This window comes from Crinia signifera, chromosome 4 (assembly GCF_055691185.1).
Source record: "Crinia signifera chromosome 4, ASM5569118v1, whole genome shotgun sequence".
NCBI lineage: Eukaryota > Metazoa > Chordata > Amphibia > Anura > Myobatrachidae > Crinia > Crinia signifera.
The window spans coordinates 319,413,564-319,432,702 of NC_139220.1; the positions used below are offsets into that span (position 1 = coordinate 319,413,564).

At 46.3% G+C, this 19,139-nt stretch overlaps 1 long non-coding RNA gene across 1 annotated transcript in view; it reads left to right on the top strand.

Moving 5' to 3' along the window:
- The window catches only part of LOC146075924 (uncharacterized), a 95,925-nt gene that overhangs the window by 730 nt on the left and 76,056 nt on the right, over positions 1–19,139 (top strand). The window lies entirely within an intron of this gene.

Genomic DNA, 19,139 nt, shown 5'->3' on the forward strand with positions numbered 1-19,139 from the left:
TGCACATTCGCCACGTTCCGGAGCCTCGCCGGCTCCGGTTTTCAACGAGTCAGGGGCTCGCTGCCCCTGACCGGCGAATATGAGCTCCTGCGGCGAATGCCGCAGGGAGCCTGAGAACGGTGTCAGGCAGAGAGATGGAAGTCTCTCTGCCTGCCCCAGAACGTTTGTGGGGGGGGGAGGTGGGCTCCACGGGTGCCAGGCTGCCCCACCGGGGGTGCCAGCAGGGGACCTTATATTCACTACACCCGATCGTAACGATCGGGTGCAGTGAATATATGAATATGTAATGCTCGGCTCCGGCGCCCCCTGCTGGCTGCTGTGTAAAAAAAAAAAAAATATATATATATATATTTTTTTTTTTTATTAAATATATATTCATGTGCTTACAGCACATGAAGAAAAATAGCATGCCCCTCCTCAGAATAAAATTCCTGATTTTTAGACACCAAATGTAAAAAACAAAACACTTTATTTTAAAAGTTCACATTCCACTTCTCCATAAAAAGATAGCGATTGCTACTCGGTGAATCATGGCGAAAAAAAACTTCAAATGTATTCGCCATCTGGTCATTGAATAGGGTGATTCACCGTTTTAGTCCAAAATTCGCCAAACAGCACAAATTCGCCATAAATACATGGCGAATCAGGCTCATTGAATACCGCCCAGTGAGTGGGCAATGGCTGCTGGCATACACAGAAATTTAACGTGACATTATTCGGAAAGGGGGTGTGACCACGCCCCCTTTGCCCATGGCCACGCCCCCTTTCTGCATGTGTACCGATTTTTGCAGTGCAAATGTTGGAGGGTATGCACCAGTGTGTGTATACTGGGTACTGTCCTGCTATATCCTCATATACACTACCCCTGTGCTGTGTGTACTCCCTGCTCTGTGCCACCAGTGTGTGTATACTGTCCTGCTATATCCTCATATACACTACCCCTGTGCTGTGTGTACCCCCTGCTCTGTGCCACCAGCAGGGCAGGCGACAGGGGGGGGGGTCAAGGGGGACACCTGTACCGGGGCCCAAGCTTGTGAGGGGCCCCAAAGTTCTGATAGGCTGTAAGCATAGCTGCGGCAGTGCAGTGCCTAGAAATGGTTTATAAAGGCACCCACCTGGATTCCTGTAAGGGTACTTACCCAGACACCCCTCCAGTATTAGTGAATATTAATTGTGTCTTTTGTAATAATAAAAAAACACATTCAATAAGCAATATACAAAAAATGTTCTGCTCAAGGGGGCGTTGTTAGGGGGCCCCAGAGATATCAGTGTACCGAGCCCCAAGATTTCTGTTGCCAGCCCTGGCCACCAGTGTGTGTATATTGTCCTGCTATATCCTCATATACACTACTCCTGTGCTGTGTGTACCCCCTGCTCTGTGCCACCAGTGTGTGTATACCGTCCTGCTATATCCTCATATACACTACCCCTGTGCTGTGTGTACCCCCTGCTCTGTGCCACCAGTGTGTGTATACTGGGTACTGTCCTGCTATATCCTCATATACACTACCCCTGTGCTGTGTGTACCCCCTTCTCTGTGCCACCAGTGTGTGTATACTGGGTACTGTCCTGCTATATCCTCATATACACTACCCCTGTGCTGGATCAACTTTTAGCAGCCTGGAGGCACCCAGATAAGCGTTTTCAGATTCCTAGATGCTTTCCATCTTTATATCCTTTTGACCCAGCTGCTTTAGGCAAATGGGAGACTCCGCCTCCAGTGGACGCTTCCGTGTCCATATTATCCAAGAAGACGACATTGCCGGTTCCTGGAACATCTTCTTTGAAGGATCCATCGGACCGCAAGCTAGTGACTGATGTTAAAACACTGCGCATATTCGCTTCTGTGCAGGCACCTTGCAAAGTCGCTGGCACATGAGGGGGGGGCATACCTACAAAAACAGTGGGTGAGCCCAGGAAAACACTGGGTGTTCCCATGGGAATGCAGACAGACCCTTGCCTTCTGGGGGTGGGCAGCTGATGTCACAGTACATTAGCCACCTCCTCATTCTCTGACCTAAATGCCGCAAGTCTAGGTCAGTCCAGAAAAAGTAATTTGATGGTTGGCAACCATGGTAGTTAAGCGACCCTATGAATGGATGTTAATGCAAAACATTATCTTCTTGTATGGGTGTTTTAGGACAGTGGGTAGCACCTCCAAATTGAATTAGAAGGCATTGCTCCTTCGAATATATATATATATATAGATAGATAGATAGATAGATAGATAGCAGGGATGCCCGGCACTCCACTTCAACATGCAGGTGTAAATGCTCAGGTGCCTTCTTAGGTTGTATGTAAGACCAAATATACCAGTGGGAGACAAGCGGCATTCAGGAGACTTCAATGCAGTGAAAAAAACACTTTCTTTATTGGAAATCCAACATGTTTCGGGTGTTACCCGTCGTCAGGTCCCTGACGACGGGTAACACCCGAAACATGTTGAATTTCCAATAAAGAAAGTGTTTTTTTCACTGCATTGAAGTCTCCTGAGTGCCGCTTGTCTCCCACTGGTATATATATATATATATATATATATATATATATATATATAGTGTGGAGTGAAGAGGGTCTCTTGTAAGGTAAATGAAAACTGGCGCAGAATTCATTCTTGTATCTGTGTCTTTCGCAGCCTGCCTGTACACCCAGCATGATACGCCAATACATCTGCCTGTACATAGGCAAATCTAGAATTATGGTAATGGGTGGTCCCAGATCTAGATATAAAAGCAGGGGGACCTTTGCGCGGCGTAGCCGCGCGTCAAAAAGAGGGCGTAGCATCATGAGAAGGGGGGGTGGCATCACAAAATGTGGTATTACACTTTAGACCATACACAGTAATGCCCATTACACATTTTAGCATACTCCGTAATACCCAGTACACATAAAGCCACACGCCGTAATGCCAATTACACATAAGGCCACACACCATAATGCCCCTTACACATTGTGCCACACATCATGATGCCCATTACATACTATATAACAAACCGTAATGCCCATTACATATTTGCCACATAAGTGCTGCTTACCTACGTGCTCATTGCTAGGGGGTTCTTGCTTGATGGCACCATAGTACCCATTACACATGATGCCGCACACCATAGTACCCATTACACATGGTGCCGCGCACCATAGTACCCGACAGTCTCTCCATCTCCCATGTGGGTGAGATATGGTGCCCATTTTATTCTACGATTTCTACCGTGCGAGGCGATGTGCTCCCCTGAGCATTGCATGGTACAAAAAGTATGTGCAGCATGTTCTTGCTGAACTAGATCACATCCAGTTCAAAACGCACGCTATTGTAGCACATTGCATGCGTTTACTAGATGTGATGCAATTAAAATAAAAATGTACGGTGCCAATCCCACATTGTATGGGCACCCTCAGCTTGTCTGGCTCCTACACTTTCATCCTGGCTCCTAGATTTCTTTAAAATTTGTCAAGCCCTGTCAAATACACTACCCCTGTGCTGTGTGTATCCCCTGCTCTGTGCTATGAATGTTCAATAATTCATAAACCAGTGGACAATAAGGTAGTTACGCTGTATCCATTACCTTGTAACCTATCAGTCATTACCCTTAGCACCCACGGCCTGATACCGTATGATATACACAGCCGCACATATATTTAAGTGTGTGACTCAGATGCTAGTGCGTCTGAGACGGATAAGGATATATTATAAATACCATACATTACAACCTTCTGATTACTGACAATTAATATTTCGTATTAACTCTTCTTCACACTGTAATAAGAGAACCTTTTAAAGTGTCTAATGTGCTGTATGCTTATAAAGAAATGATACGCACAGATAATCAGCTATGTTGGGATCACGGATCTAACCCTGTGTCCTAATATATTGTCCTTATTGGACAAAGGTGATTAGAAGGTAATCAACAATACAGATTTAAACAATTATTCAATACAACATATACATAGATAAGTATTACATTATGATTTAAACAAATGCAGGTACAGCTAACACACAACAATAAACACACATATATGGATATCAATTACCGTCAAAGACGCAGGGAATACGATCAAATGTGTTTCCCCCAGGATCCCGGGCATGTGCTCTATAAGATCACATCTGACCAGGGATCACAGTGTTGTTCCCTTTAAAGCAAAGGGTTGTAAATCTTGGTGATCATTGGGTAAGACAAAGAGACTTAAGGTTAATGAAAACAGTAATAATTATTATCAATAGAAGAAATGGGGATGGGTACACATTTGGGGAAATACCAGTGGCGTAGCTACGGCTCCGCAGCCCCGGCGATGGCGGGGGGGAGCCGGCACCCCCAGGGCGCAGGGTCACAGAACCGTAGCCAGCAGTTCTTTCAGCTGTAGCACCCAATACTTAAACTTCCGTTTTCTTCGTCTCTGGCTGTCTGTGTGAGGATGCTCATTAACCTGCCCCATGACCTGCCCATGGGGCAGACCGCGGGCGGGTCAATGAGTATCTTCACACAGCTAGCCAGAGAGCTCCTCTCCCTTTCTTCCTGCCTGGCAATCCCCCGGCTTCCACACAGCCCGCCCCGCTGTCCTTATACTGTGTGTGGACGCTGGCTGCTCCCCGGTGGACGCTGTCACAGCTGCCGGCTCAGTGAAGTTGAAGCCTTCGTGCCTGTGCCAGATACTCCCGGCGCAGGCTGCAACTTCACTGCGCCGGCGGCTGTGACAGCGTCCACCACACAGTGCTCGCTCTCCAGCAGCTGCCGCTCTATACAGCATATATATGGATGAGACAGGCACTTTACCTCCTCTGCCCGCCCCACTGCCTCTCAGCTACCTGCCACCAGCCCCGTCCTGCTGTCTGCCCAATCAAGTTAGGTAAATAATGGCAGCAATTTACATAAAGTGTTTTTATAATGTTTTCTATCTATATTTGCGTACCATACAGGGGTGCAGGGAGGACAGGGGATAGACAGGAGAAGAGGGGACAAGGAGACAGAGGTGAAGGGACAGGTTACGCCACTGGGAAATACATCATCATGCACATTGGCTAGCCCTAGACTATGGATAAATGGGGGGACAGGTGGTGTATTTGGGGAGGTAAGCAATTGCTTTTTATTTTGGGGAAAGAAAGTAGGGGTCATAGAGACAATATCACAATACTAAAATAAACAGAAAAATAAAAAGGGGAATATTACAGACATGTATCTCTGGGTATGGTATCCCTTATTGAATAATGGTTTCTGGGTTGTATTCAAGTCCTGGGTCTTCCGTGGGACCACTAGTCCTTATACTCATTATTTCAGTGTGTTTGTGTCTGCCCCGGTTTCCCACCGCATACATTTAAATAACAGGCCAAATAATATGATGACACCACAGATACAGAGCATAAGTTTCCCTATGTTGGCTATGATTCCTTGTGCCCATTCTCCTAATCCTGAAAACCAATGCATTGGGTTCTACTAGGAGGTCTGGAGAAAAGGTTGGTCACAATAAGTGGCCTGAGGGGCGCCTGAGCGGAGTTGTTTTGCTGGAGCTGCGGTCTCGGGACTTGGGAAGTCTGACCCAAGGAATAGTGTACTGGAAAAAAGGGGGGGTTTGAGACCGCGCTAGCTAAAAAGCATGCAACAGGTGTAATTAAAACATTTATTAAGAATAATACATAAAAAATCTATATGATAAATTAAATAAATTTAAAAGATTGGGGGTACCACAAGTAATGCAGAGAGCAGGGATATTCACCCACAGTTCGGCCGTAGTGATGTCCTTAGTCCGTTCCTATAATGTCTCCAGATATCGTCCTGTGTAGGAATGCCAAAGGTACTTGTATTGGGAGAGATGTATGTCTCCAAACCAGGGAGCTCCCGATGTTGCGGGGTGCTCTACCTGGTGGGCTTGATGTTGTTGCCACTTGGTTCCTTTGTGGGGGAGATGTGACTCTCCTGACCAGGGAGCTCCTGATGGAGTGAGGTGCTCTCCCTGGTGGGCTTGGTGGTGGTGCCGCTTGGTTCCCAGAAGTGGATTGATTCTGGAGACTGGTCCGGTTTCAGGATGGTAAAATTGTGGGGCGCCTGTAGAATAAGGGTGCCCCTGCTCCTCTTCACCAACGCGTTTCGCAATAAGCTTTGACAAACCTTGACATTATCCACCCTTTGGTGGCCATACAACACCTTGGGGAGAAACAAAAATGAGAAAACAAAAAACAAAGTGGGGTATTCATCTTCTGCCTGCTGTTCCTTTCTTCGTCTGGCCAGGGGAAAGTCAGGGTAGTCTCTCCTTTGTCTTTTTCCTTCTTAGATATTTCGGTTTTAGTTGTCTCTAAGTCTTCCTGGAACAGAGCTTCCAGCGATATTTCCTTTTGGTCACTTCTAGGATTATCAACCTTTCTACAATGGGATGAATGGATCCAAATCTCCTTCTCTGGGACCTTTACTGGTGGTGGTGCTGATCAACAGTACTTGTTATGGTCCTTCCCACAATCTATCAAACAACTTGGGCATAACAAATTTCAGATCATAACAAAGGGCCTTATTTTAGTTCACTCTTTCTGACAAAATCCTTCTTAGATGGACAAAACCATGTGCACTGCAGGTGGGGCAGATGTAACATGTGCAGAGAGAATTAGATTTGGGTGGGGGTTTTACTTCAAAGTGAGTTCTATATTGCAGTGTAAAAATAAAGCAGCCAGTAGTTTCCCTTCACAGAAACAAAATAACTCACCCAAATCTAATTCTCTCTGCACATGTTACATCTGCCCCCCTGCAGTGCACATGGTTTTGTCCATCTAAGAAGGATTTTGGCAGAAAGAGTGAACCAAAATAAGGCCCAAAGTCCCCTGGCTCAAGACAATGACAGATCTTAACAGGCAATTCAGGTGTTAACACTTTTGACTTCCTCTGCTGCATTCTCAATTGTTGGTTCATCTTCATAAGATATTGAACAGTCACTTCATTATTGCACTTTAGTCATCCTCTGAGTCCATCATAATGTGTGGATGTCAAAAGGAGACAGGATAAGCAGAGTTCTGAGAGTGCTTCTGATACTACCGTGTTTCCCCGATAATAAGACCTACCCCGAAAATAAGCCTTAGCTAAACCTCCATTTTCCCAAGTCCCTGCACTAAACTACAATGCTTCCAGCTCCGCCCCGCATTAAATGGATGCTGCTGCTATGGTAGCAGCCATGATACTGCTGAAGCCTCTGCTGGCATCAGTGGTCCCAGGGATGCATTGTGCATGTGACATCACCGCGCACCATACAAGACTGAACACACAGGCTGGAGTGTAGTGACTGAGCGGTGGCGGGAAGGCTGAAAAACGTGAAAGGAAAGCGGCAGTTGTGCTGAAAGTATAAGGTGAGGGGCAGGACTGAAGGGGCATGCTGTCAATGTTAATTAAAATAAGCCAAGAACATGGTTCTTGTGTAGTTTCACGGCGCCATCATGGCGCCGTGCGTCTGAGTCCAGCTGCAGGGCTGAAAACTCCATGCCAACGTGTATAGTTCGTACCCCCACTATCCACGTTGGCATGGAGTTGATTTTAGATAGCGTGGGGAGCCTGCAGCGTGGGCGAGCGCAGCGCGCCGCAAGGGGACACAGACGCACGGCGCCGTATAACTACACAAGTACCACAAAAATAAAATAAGACAGTGTCTTATTATCGGGGAAACACAGTATACAGCACTATAGGCAATGTCTCAGGCCATAGCAAACCCTTGTGTACTTATATGTTAGTTTGGCACCCACTATAGTTAGTACGCTCATACCCCCACTATACATGTCCGCATGGAATTGATTTTATATAGCGTGGTGAGCGCAGCGAGCCACCGTGCCCGAAGCGCGGGGAGCGTAGCTAGCCCCGCATAAAACTAAGCAAATAGCTTAGTGGGTGCCCACCTAACATATAAGTACCAACCGTTGTTTCAGCCATAACTTTGCTCAATTTGTTCTTGATAGTACCCTCCGTTCTCTCCACCTTAGTGTTTGCCTGAGATCAGTAGGGAGTATGGAGTTTACTATCAATCCCTAGGCGCTTACACATGACTTGGAAGACTTCCTGTTATGTCAGTGGTGGTGTTAACACATGAACTGCCGACGTACCAATACGTATATGGGGGGTTATTCTGATTCACTCGGAAAGGCACAATCACTCTCTAATGGACAAAACCAAATGCACTGCAGTTGGGGCTGATGTAACCTGTGTAGAGAGAATAAGATTTGGGTGGGGGTGTACTTCAAACTTATATCTATATTGCAGTGTAAAAATAAAGCAGCCAATATTTACCCTGCACAGAAACAATAAAACACACAAATCTAACTCTCTCTGCACATGTTACATCCGCCCCACCTGCAGTGTATATGGTTTTGTCCATTAGAGAGTGGCTGTGCCTTTCCGAGTGAATCAGAATAACCCCCATGGTGTAGCAATGTGTTAAGTGCAATACACAGGAGTAACAATACTCAAAAGGTGGTTTACAAAATAAATGATTCTGTATGATGCCCACAATGGGTTATGGAGAAACAGCCACACAATGACCTCTCCAATGTAAAGGCTAGGTGGAATACCCAATACACTGGAGGAGGTGAATGACTATTGTGCGGGTTGCCAAGTTACAGCCAAGCTCTGGGTCTGTAAGGCGACACCACAGATCCCAGCAGCCTGCCTAAGCTGTAACCAGAGAAACTCCAGAGACAAACACACACACACAGGCTGAGCAGTTTCTATCCTGACTATCTAGTAAGGATTCTAACTGACAGACACACACAGGCTGAGATTCAAGGTAACACTGACAGGGAGCTGTGAGACAAATTCAGCAGCACTTGTCTAGCCAGAAAGGAAGACTTATAAAGCAGGTGCTGCCCACGGCCCCACTCAGACATCACAGACTGTGAGCACAAAAACCAGTGCCGGAGTCCCTGCTGTGAACATATTGCCTTTTACTACTGTATCAGCAAAAACCCGGACCAGAGTGCATGCTATGCTCAGGTTACTTGCTAACAGTACCCCCCCCCCTTGACAAGGGGTCAAGAAATCCCGGTTTATCCGGGAATTCATGGAAAAAGGCCTGTCTTAATCTTGGTGCATGAAGGTCCCCATCATGGACCCAAGATCTCTCCTCTGTGCCATATCCCTTCCAGTGCACCGAAAAGGACAATTGACCCTGTATCACTTTAGAGTCAATGATCCTCTCTACCACAAATTCCTTCTGACCTGACACCGAGATAGGAGCTGGTCTTTTAACTAAGGAGCTTTTGTAGAATGCTGGTTTCAGCAGAGTGCAATGGAAGGTCCTGTTGACACCCAATGCCCTAGGCAACTTCAATCGAAAGGCCACCGGGTTCATGACCTTGATGATCCGAAATGGGCCAATAAATTGGGGACCCAGCTTGTGAGATGGCTGCCTCAACCTCAAGTTCTTAGTGGAGAGCCAAAACCAGGTCACACAGCTTGAACTGACAGGGCCTCTTTCTTCTGTCGAAGCCTGCCTTGGTCCTAAGTGAGACAGACATGAGTGCTTGCCTAAACCTTCTCCAAATTCCTCTAAAATAGGAGACCGTAAAAGAACCCACTGTAGTAGGGCCCCCCGGATCGAAAGAGTTGGCTTTGGGATGAAACCCAAGCAGACAGAAAAATGGGGATACACCTGTGGCAGAGTGAGTGGCATTATTATAAGCAAACTCTGCCAGAGGTAAATTATCAACCCAATCATTCTGATACTTCAAAACATAACACCTCAAAAATTGCTCCAAGGACTGATTGACCCGCTCGGTCTGTCCGTTGGTCTGTGGGTGGTACCCTGAAGAGAGACTAAAAGTAATCTGGAAGGCCAAACAAAAGGACCTCCAAAATCTGGCCACAAACTGAGAGCCTCTATCCGAGACAATGTCCATGGGCAATCCATGGAGGCGTACGACATATTGCAAAAACAACTCAAAAAACCTCTTGGCGGACGGCAGCCCCACCAATGGAACAAAATGAGCCATCGTGGAAAATCGGTCCACTACCACCCAAATAGCACTCATCCCCGAGGACTTCAGCAGAACAACAACAAAATCCATCAAAATATGAGTCCAGAGCCTGGACGTGATGGACAAAGGGTGCCAAGCACACAGTGGGGTGCCCTGAGGAGTCTTATTCTTGGCACACACCTCACAAGAGCAAACCCATTGGGTAACATAACTGGAAACAGAAGGCCATCACACCGCCCTGGACAACCTCTCCAGAGATCTAGCAATGCCCAGATGCCCCGCCAACCTTTTGGCATGGAATTCAAGAAAAAAAAACAGTTCTCTGAATTTTTCAGGCACAAATAAAAGACCCCCAGGAATGCCAGGAGGAGCCTATCCCTGTGCCCTCAGGACCACCAACAACAGATCCTGAGCAATACCCACTCTGATGTGAGAAGATGGAATAATGGGCATACAAAGAAAGAAATGATAAAACTCAGCGGGTGGGAAATATAACACGTGGTGACCCCGCACCACAAACGTAAATGGTCACAAGACACACATATTTTGTTATAGTCCCTCCTGCGAGCCAAACAAATGGGATGAAAACTAACGTTCCTGTCTCACTGGGAACGATCCTCTTCTCCGCCGTGTAAAATCATACACATTTCTCCATATATTCAGGCAGATCTAGATCACTGTCCCTTCACCAAAGCCTTATAACTTTGAAAAGTGGTACCGTACGCCCCTTAAAAAGGGAATAGCGTCTCCTCTTCTCCGAATAAGGATATTCTTAATCACATTGATTTAACCAGGATATTCTTGTACTCCAGAAAAGCACTCCAGGTATCATAAGCACATATGGAAACACAATGGAACCGCATATGGTGTAATACTGTATTTAATGCTGACAACACATATAGGACCAAACTGGATGTACATAAAACACACTTAAAAACAGGTGGTCACACAGGGGAATTTACAAACAATTACCAGAACTGGTGGAGAACTTAGTTGGAAAAAAGTTCTCAATTGCGCTATGAATGAAAGTCCCGGAAACTCTCACATCAGGCACAGTCCAAAAGGTCCTGGCAACAGGTTTTCCCCGGATAGGCGTCCTTAGGCAGGCCCAACGCGTTTCGACCATTAACTGCGGTCTTTTTCAAGGATGACTGAAGCCATATTGAGGATCATTATTTAAAAGGATTGTTGTCCAATCATGTACGAGCGCCATTATGCGCTACATACCCAGTCATATTGTTGTGCGATGTATTTGTCCGCCTCACTTCCGGCATGTTTGCTGCCGCGTCATCGCCCCACTTCCGGTATCCCGTCTGCAGCGAGCAGCGGGTCTTCCATGGCTCATGACTGTTGTGCGATGTGTGCATCCGCCCCACTTCCGGCATGTTTGCTGCCGCGTCATCGCCCCACTTCCGGTATCCCGTCTGCAGCGAGCAGCGGGTCTTCCGTGGCTCATGACAGATTTTCCCAGATCTTATTATTTGAATAGCAGCTTACTTGAAATAAAGTGCAAGGTGCTGAGGGCGCTTTGATTGAATACACATCATGCAGTAATATGGAAAAAAATTAAAAACATGAAATTAGAACTCAACATTAAAATTAGAAACATTTTATAATAAACATAAAAGTAGCTAAAAAATTGTAAATTTAAAAAGGCTTAGGATAATAAACAGTAGGGGACATAAATTATGTTCAGAATAAAATACATAAAAATCTTATAAAAACCATTTGATCTCAAAATCTTTGTTTAGACCAAAGGGATATAGAGTATTCAGATTATATATGCATTTCATTTCTTCTCTTGCTAGTTGCGATGCTTTATTCTTTTTTCTGGGGTCATCTTTAACCTCCTTAATTCCAACAAACCGAGTGATATGATTCGTGTTTGACTTATGTACCGTTTTAAAATGGTGAGATAAACTATGAGTCTCTACTCCTTTTTTGATGTTATTCAGGTGCTCCATTATTCGTGTTTTAAGTGGTCTAGATGTCCGCCCAATGTAAAAGAGATTGCATGAACATTCAATGGCATATACAACATTTGGGGTATTGCACGTGATGAAATTCTCAATGGTGAAAGTGGTTTGGTTTATTGTCAGTTCTGTTGTTTTAGACTGGCCGCTACTTTGCACCATTTTGCAACCTCTGCACAGCCCGCATCTGTGAAAACCTTTTGGTGCGGATTCTACCAATATTATTAGATGTAGTGAAGGCACTTCTTACTAGCTTATTTTTAATATTAGGAGCTTTTTTATAAATGAATTTGGGGGCTTTAGGTAAATGAGTTCCTATAATTGGATCTCTTAATAAAATGTTCCAATTATTTTTAAAAGATTTCTCTATAGTTTTATATTGTGAATGGAAGCCTGTTATAAATGCCCACTGGAAATCATTATTCTCTTCTCTTGATTCTTTGGGCCTTAGAAGGATCTCTCTGTCTATTTCTTCTGTCTTGGCCAAGGTTTCAGGGATGGCTTCTGACGTGTAACCACTCTGAATAAACCACTCTGAATAAACCTTTCTGCCATATTTTTAGCTTGTTGTGTATAGACTGTTGCATCTGAACAGTTGCGCTTGAGGCGCTTGAATTGGCCACCTGGGATAGCGTTTAACCAGGTGTTATGGTGGCAGCTGTTCCTTTGTATATATGAGAGGCAACAGTGGGCTTTGTATATGTTTTGGTCTCCAAATGACCATTATTATCAAATATCGTAATGTCCAAAAAATCGATGCTTGATTGGCTGATGTTAAACATTCTATATTTTCATTGTTCTCATTTAAATAATCACAGAAGGCTATCAAATTGAGTTCATTTCCCCTCCATATAAAGACGATATTGTTGATATATCTGGACCAAAATACCAGGTCCGACCCAAAGCCATGCCCATTCCACACATGTTCCTCTTCCCAGAGTCCCATGAAGATGTTGGCATAGCTTGGGGCGAACCTGGTACCCATAGCGGTCCAAACCTTCTGGGTGTAGAGGCCGCCATCAAACATGAAGTAGTTGTTGTTTAAAATCAAATCAACACTGTCAATCAGAAGTTGTTTATAGTGGGGATCGAGATTACTCCTCTCTAAATATTTAGTGGTGGCTCTCAAACCCTTATCATGGTGAATTATGGAGTAAAGAGACCGGACATCTCCGGTCTCCTGCACAGGAGAAAAAAATTATCAAGAGGGCATCCACCTTGACATTTTTGGAGCCTGGGCGGTAGGTGATAACAAAGTTAAATCTGGTGAAGAACAAAGCCCATCGAGCCTGCCTGGCTTTGAGTCACTTTGCAGATTCTAGATAGGCTAAATTCTTATGGTCAGTCAAGATCCGGACCAAAAACTTATTCCAGCCAATGTCTCCACTCCTCCAAAGCATCCTTAATGGCCAATAACAACATTTTTGCAGAGGAAAACATGCGGGAGTAGAAGGCACAGGGATGGAGATGTTCATTGACATTGCTAAATTGAGACAATACTGCCCTAATGCCCATTTCAGAAGCATCCACCTCCACCACAAAAGGGCACTCTGGGTCTGGATGGTGAAGGATCTTAGCCGAAACAAAGGCTCGCTTCAGCCTAATAAATGCTAATTTAGCTTCACCAGACCATTGTGTGGTATCTGCCCCTTTCTTGGTAAGAGCCACTATGGGTGCAACAATAGACGAGAACTTGGGGATAAATCGTCTATAAAAATTGGCAAAACCCAAGAATCGCTGGATTGCTTTTAAAGGTACTCTTTACCTAGAACGGCGCCCATCGCGGGCATCGCATGTACATCGCATGCCATTATAATGGCATGCGATGCGACCGATGCGACGCCCGCGATTTCACATAGAAATGCATGTTAAAATGTAAATCGCGTGGGTCGCATCGCATGCGGCCAAAAAACGCATGCGATGCGACCGACGCGATTACCGCGATTTTACATAGGGAACAATGTTAAATGGCCCAATTGACCCGATTTTACATAGGGAACAATGTTAAATGGCCCACAGACCCCAAATAGCCACCCGGAAGTGTGAAATGGGCCCCCCAATTGTTAACGCCACCCCACGATCAACGTCAACCCGAAGCGTGGCTAGCGCAGCGAGCCCGCGAGGGGTGGCGGTACGCGTCCTCCGACCTTGAAGTGTGAAATGGCTCCCCCAATTGTTAACGTCACCCCATGATCAACGTCAACCCGACGCGTGGCGAGCGCAGCGAGCCCATGAGGGGCGGCGGTACGTGTCCTCCGACCTCATACCCCCACTATCCACGTCGGTGTGGAGTTGAGAATAGAAAGTGTGGCGAACGCAGCAAGCCACCGAGCCCGAAGCGTGGCGAGCGGACGCGGATACCTGTGGAGCCCGCGAGGGTACGCGGATACGTGTGAAGGTATCCGCGGCCCCTCGCGGGGCTCGCTGCGCTTGCCACGCTTTGGGCTTGGTGGCTCGCTGCGCTCGCCACACTTTCTATTCTCAACTCCACGCCGACGTGGATAGTGGGGGTATGAAAAGGTCGGAGGACACGTACCGCCGCCCCTCATGGGCTCGCTGCGCTCGCCATGCGTTGGGTTGACGTTGATCATGGGGTGACGTTAACAATTGGGGGAGCCATTTCACACTTCAGGGTGGCTATTTGGGGTCTGTGGGCCATTTAACATTGTTCCCTATGTAAAATCAGGTCAATTGGGCCATTTAACATTTTTTGCGGTAATCGCGTCGTTCGCATCGCATGCGATTTTTTGGCCGCATGCGATGCGACCAATGCAATTTTTTACCTTGTGATGCCCAAGATCCAAATCGTGGGCACCGTTCTAGGTAAAAAGTACCCTTTTAAATTACTGGGCTGTACCCAGTCAAGCACCGCCTGCACCTTCCAGTCCTCCATCTGGAAACCTACAGGGGAGATGACATTACATAAGAATGTGATTTGTCGCACCTCAAACTCACATTTCTCAAGCTTGGCACAGAGATGGTGTTCCCTAAGCTTCTGGAGGACCAAACGCACATGCTGACGACGCTCCTCTAGAGATTTAGAAAAGATCAAAATGTCATCCAGGTAGACCACCAAGAATCTATCTAAAAACTCCCTGAGCACATCATTAATGAAATCCTGGAAAACTGCTGGAGCGTTGGAAAGGCCAAAGGGCATTAATTAGATATTCGTAATGCCCAGAATGATTTTTAAATGCAGTCTTCCATTCATCCCCCTCCCTCACACAAACCAGATTATAAGCTCCTCGCAAATCAATTTTAGAAAAAATAGTGGCAGTGTGGAGCTGATCAAACAAGACTGATATGAGGGGCAAAGGATAAGAATTCTTGATAGTGATCTGGTTTAACTCTCTAAAGTCTATGCAGGGTCGCAATGTCCCATCCTTCTTCTCAACAGAAAAGAATCCCGATCCCACAGGAGTGAATGCCAAATAAAACCCTTAGCCAGACTCTCTTCTATATACTCTGCCATCGCCTGGGACTATGGCGCGACAGAGAGTACAACCTGCTTTTTGGGAGCTTGGCCCTGGGCACCAAGTCAATAGAGCGATGAGAAGGCATGGTCTCAGCAACTTTTTTTTACAGAATACATCAGAAAAGTCGGCATACTATTCTGGTAATCCTGGAGGTTTAAATTGTGACAGCCGAATAGGAAGCCGACAACAACTTTGAGAGCATTTACTGCCCCAACTAAGGATCTCCCCAGTTACCCAGTCAAAAACTGGATTATGCATCCTTAACCAAGGTAACTAAAACTATAGAAGCAAAAGAGCAAGTAACTACAAAGCAATGCATGGCTCCAACAGAGAGAGTGATGGGTACCGTTTGGGAAACACTTCTACCTTGAGATAAGGGTTCACCATCGAGACCACACACCCTAATCTCAGAACCCAAAGGAACCATTGGAATGAGATATGCCTGAGCAAACTGGTGGCCAATAAAAATACCGTCAACCCCACTATCTACAAAAGCATTAATCTGTAGAGTTTGGCTGTTAATCCCCAGAGTAACTGGAATTAAAAAGGTGTTATTAGGGGTATCCAAACTATGGCCTGAAAGGGTATTCCCCATTACCCTCAGGCTCTGAAGTTTTCCGGTTTCTCAGGACATGAACTCACTAAATGGCCCTTTCCCCCTGATACAAGCACAGACCCTGAGCTCTTCTCCTAGCTTTCTCCCGGGTAAAGAGTTTACTGGCCCCAATCTGCATAGGCTCCTCAGAATCCACAGGAGTCCCCTCTAATTCCCCACTAGTGACAGGGAGTGGGAGCACTTTTTCCTGCCTACGCTCACGCAACTTCCTATCCATTCTAAACGACAACTGCATGAGTTGGTCCAGAGATGTCGGGGAGGGAAATTGTACCAATAGATCTTTTATTTGATCAGACAAACCCACTCTGAATTGGCTGCAGAGGGCCAGATCGTTCCACTCCGTGTCATTAGCCAACCACCTAAACTCTGTACAATAGATCTCGGCGGCTCGATGCCCCTGTTTCAGGGATCTGATCTGGGCTTCCGCTGAGGCTAACTTATCAGGGTCATCATACAGAACCCCCAGGGCAGCAAAAAAGGCATCCACACTTCGCATAGTTAGGCTATCGGGGTCGAGACTGAAAGCCCAAGTTTGTGGATCACCCTGCAGCAGGGAGATTATAATGCCCATCCGCTGCGCCTCCGAACCTGACGAATGAGTCCTGAGTCTAAAGTACAATTTACACCCTTCCCTGAAGTTGAAGAACTGTGACCGATTCCCCGAGAACCAGTCAGGGAGGTTTATTTTTAAGGCTCTTTAACCACAGTCCCTGTGTCAGGAACTGTCCCTTCAGCAAAATTCTGGGTACTAACCTGGAGGGACAATTCTTGGAACTGCAGTGACAGTGAGTGAACCTGACCATCTACCTGTTGCAATGTATTTTGAGGACTGGAATCCATATTCCTCAAAATTACAACACTTGTTAGGGCTGCTGATTATGTTATGGCAGTGGTGTTGTCGACACATGAACTGCCGACGTACCACTACATATATGGTGTAGCAAGGTGTTAAGTGCAATACACATGAGTAACAATACTCAAAAGGTGGTTCACAAAATAAATGATTCTGTATGATGCCCACAAGGGGTTAAGGAGAAACAGCCACACAATGACCTCTCCCAGGGCTATTTTTGTGCAGGCTCTAGCAGGAACTGTGGCCATTATTCTAGCTCACTCTTTCTGACAAAATATTTCTTAGATGGACAAAACCATGAGCACTGCAGGTGAGGCAGGTGTTACTTGTGCAGAGATAATTAGATTTGGGTGGGGTTTTACTTCTGCCTCACCTGCAGTGCACATGGTTTTGTCCATCTAAGAAATATTTTGTCAGAAAGAGTGAGCTAGAATAAGGGCCACAGTTCCTGCTAGAGCCTGCACAAAAATAGCCCTGACCTCTCCAATGTAAAGGCTAGGTGGAATACCCAATAAACTGGAGGAGGTGAACAAATATTGTGCGGGTTGCCAAGTTACACCTCTGCGTCTGTAAGGTGACACCACAGATCCCAGCAGCCTGCCTAAGCTGTAACCAGAGAAACTCCAGAGACAAACAAACATACAGGCTGAGCAGTTTCTATCCTGGCTACCTAGCAAGGATTCTAATTGAGACACACAGGCTGAGCAGTTTCTATCCTGGCTACCTAGCAACAGGGCTGGATTAACAATGGGTCTGATGGAGCTACAGCTACAGGCCCACTCTAGCTGAGGCCTTGGGCTTTCCAACGAGCCCAGCCCTGCGTCTCTGGCCCCCTGGGAACCAGAGACCCCGCTGGGCAAGCCTGAAACATTTTCTCCATAGGATAACATGAGACCCGCTAATTCCGACCCCCACCCGGTTTCAATGGCTGCCAGTTCCCCCTCCAGCATCACAGAAGTTGAACCCAATCGATGGGCCTTCAATCTGATACCAGGCTGGTCCATATGGGTTAATTGGTTCCAGAGATATTGCGGGTAAACCGATTTTTTTTCATTCCTGAAATGTAATATCATAGATTTCTCTGGAACCAAACGGCCCAGTTTCATGGGACCAAGATCATTTGAAGCCCACTCAAAAAGTTCTTTAATATGATACTGGTCTCATGTAAATGGGTCAGTTGGTTCCGAAGCTATAGCTGGTTGGTTAAAAAGGGGGGGGGGGGGGGAGTTGGTGGTTTTCTCTCCCCCCACACACCAGAAAATGCAGGGACTAGACTGGTGTAAAAGGGGCCCTGCATGATCCTGGGACAATGTTCCCGGGTAAATACCTACATTTTCGGGTGTGAAAAGGGTATTATTTCAAATAGCTGGGACCTGCAGTGCTCTGAATACTGCTGGCAGTCCCCTGCTCTCTGCCCGGCTGTCACTTCTGCCCGGCAGCGGCTGTCCCCCAGTTACCGCAAGCATGTAATCCCACATGGCAACAAGCATGGAACCCCTGGCAATGAGCATGGAACCCTTGAAAATGAGAATGTAGTTAAGCAGCACTTATGTAGCATAATTTTTAATAAGCATTATGGTGTTTGGCATAATACATAATGAATATTATGGTGTGTGGCTTAACATGTAATGGCCATTATGGTGGGTGTAATTTTTTTAATGCGCGCACAATGGGCGAGATTTATTGTGTTTACCGTTTTTCGGAAAATGCGATTTTTTCACAAATCGCCCTGTATCGCCGTTTTTTAAAATCGCATTTTTTTCCAGAAATCGAATATTTAATGCGGTGTGTATTCCGGCATGAAAAGTGTGAGTGCGATGTAGGGCGATTTTCGGGATGGAAAGTGCGATTTTTTTAGTCATGAAAAGGTGCGATTTTTTGAAAAGGTGCGTTTTTGTAATTGTAAAAAAAAAAAAAATGGCGTGAGGTCCCCCCTCCTGTACATAACCAGCCCCGGGCTCATTGAGCCGGACCTGGTTCCAAAAATACGGGGGACAAAAAGCGTAGGGGTCCCCCGTATTTCTGAAACCAGCCCCGGACTCTTGGACCGGTCCCGGTTCCAAAAATACGGGGGACAAAAAATCTGGGGGTCCCCCGTATTTTGAAACCAGCACCGGGCGCCAACAGCCCGCAGGGTCATGCCACAGCCGGGGGACACTTTTTACACAAGGTCCCCTGGCCGTACCATGAGCACCGTGGCTGGTCAGCCTTGGACGGGGTACCTGGAGGAGTGGGGACCCCCCCAATAAAGGGGTCCCCCCCCCAGGCTTCACCCGTCCAGGGCTGAAGCCCG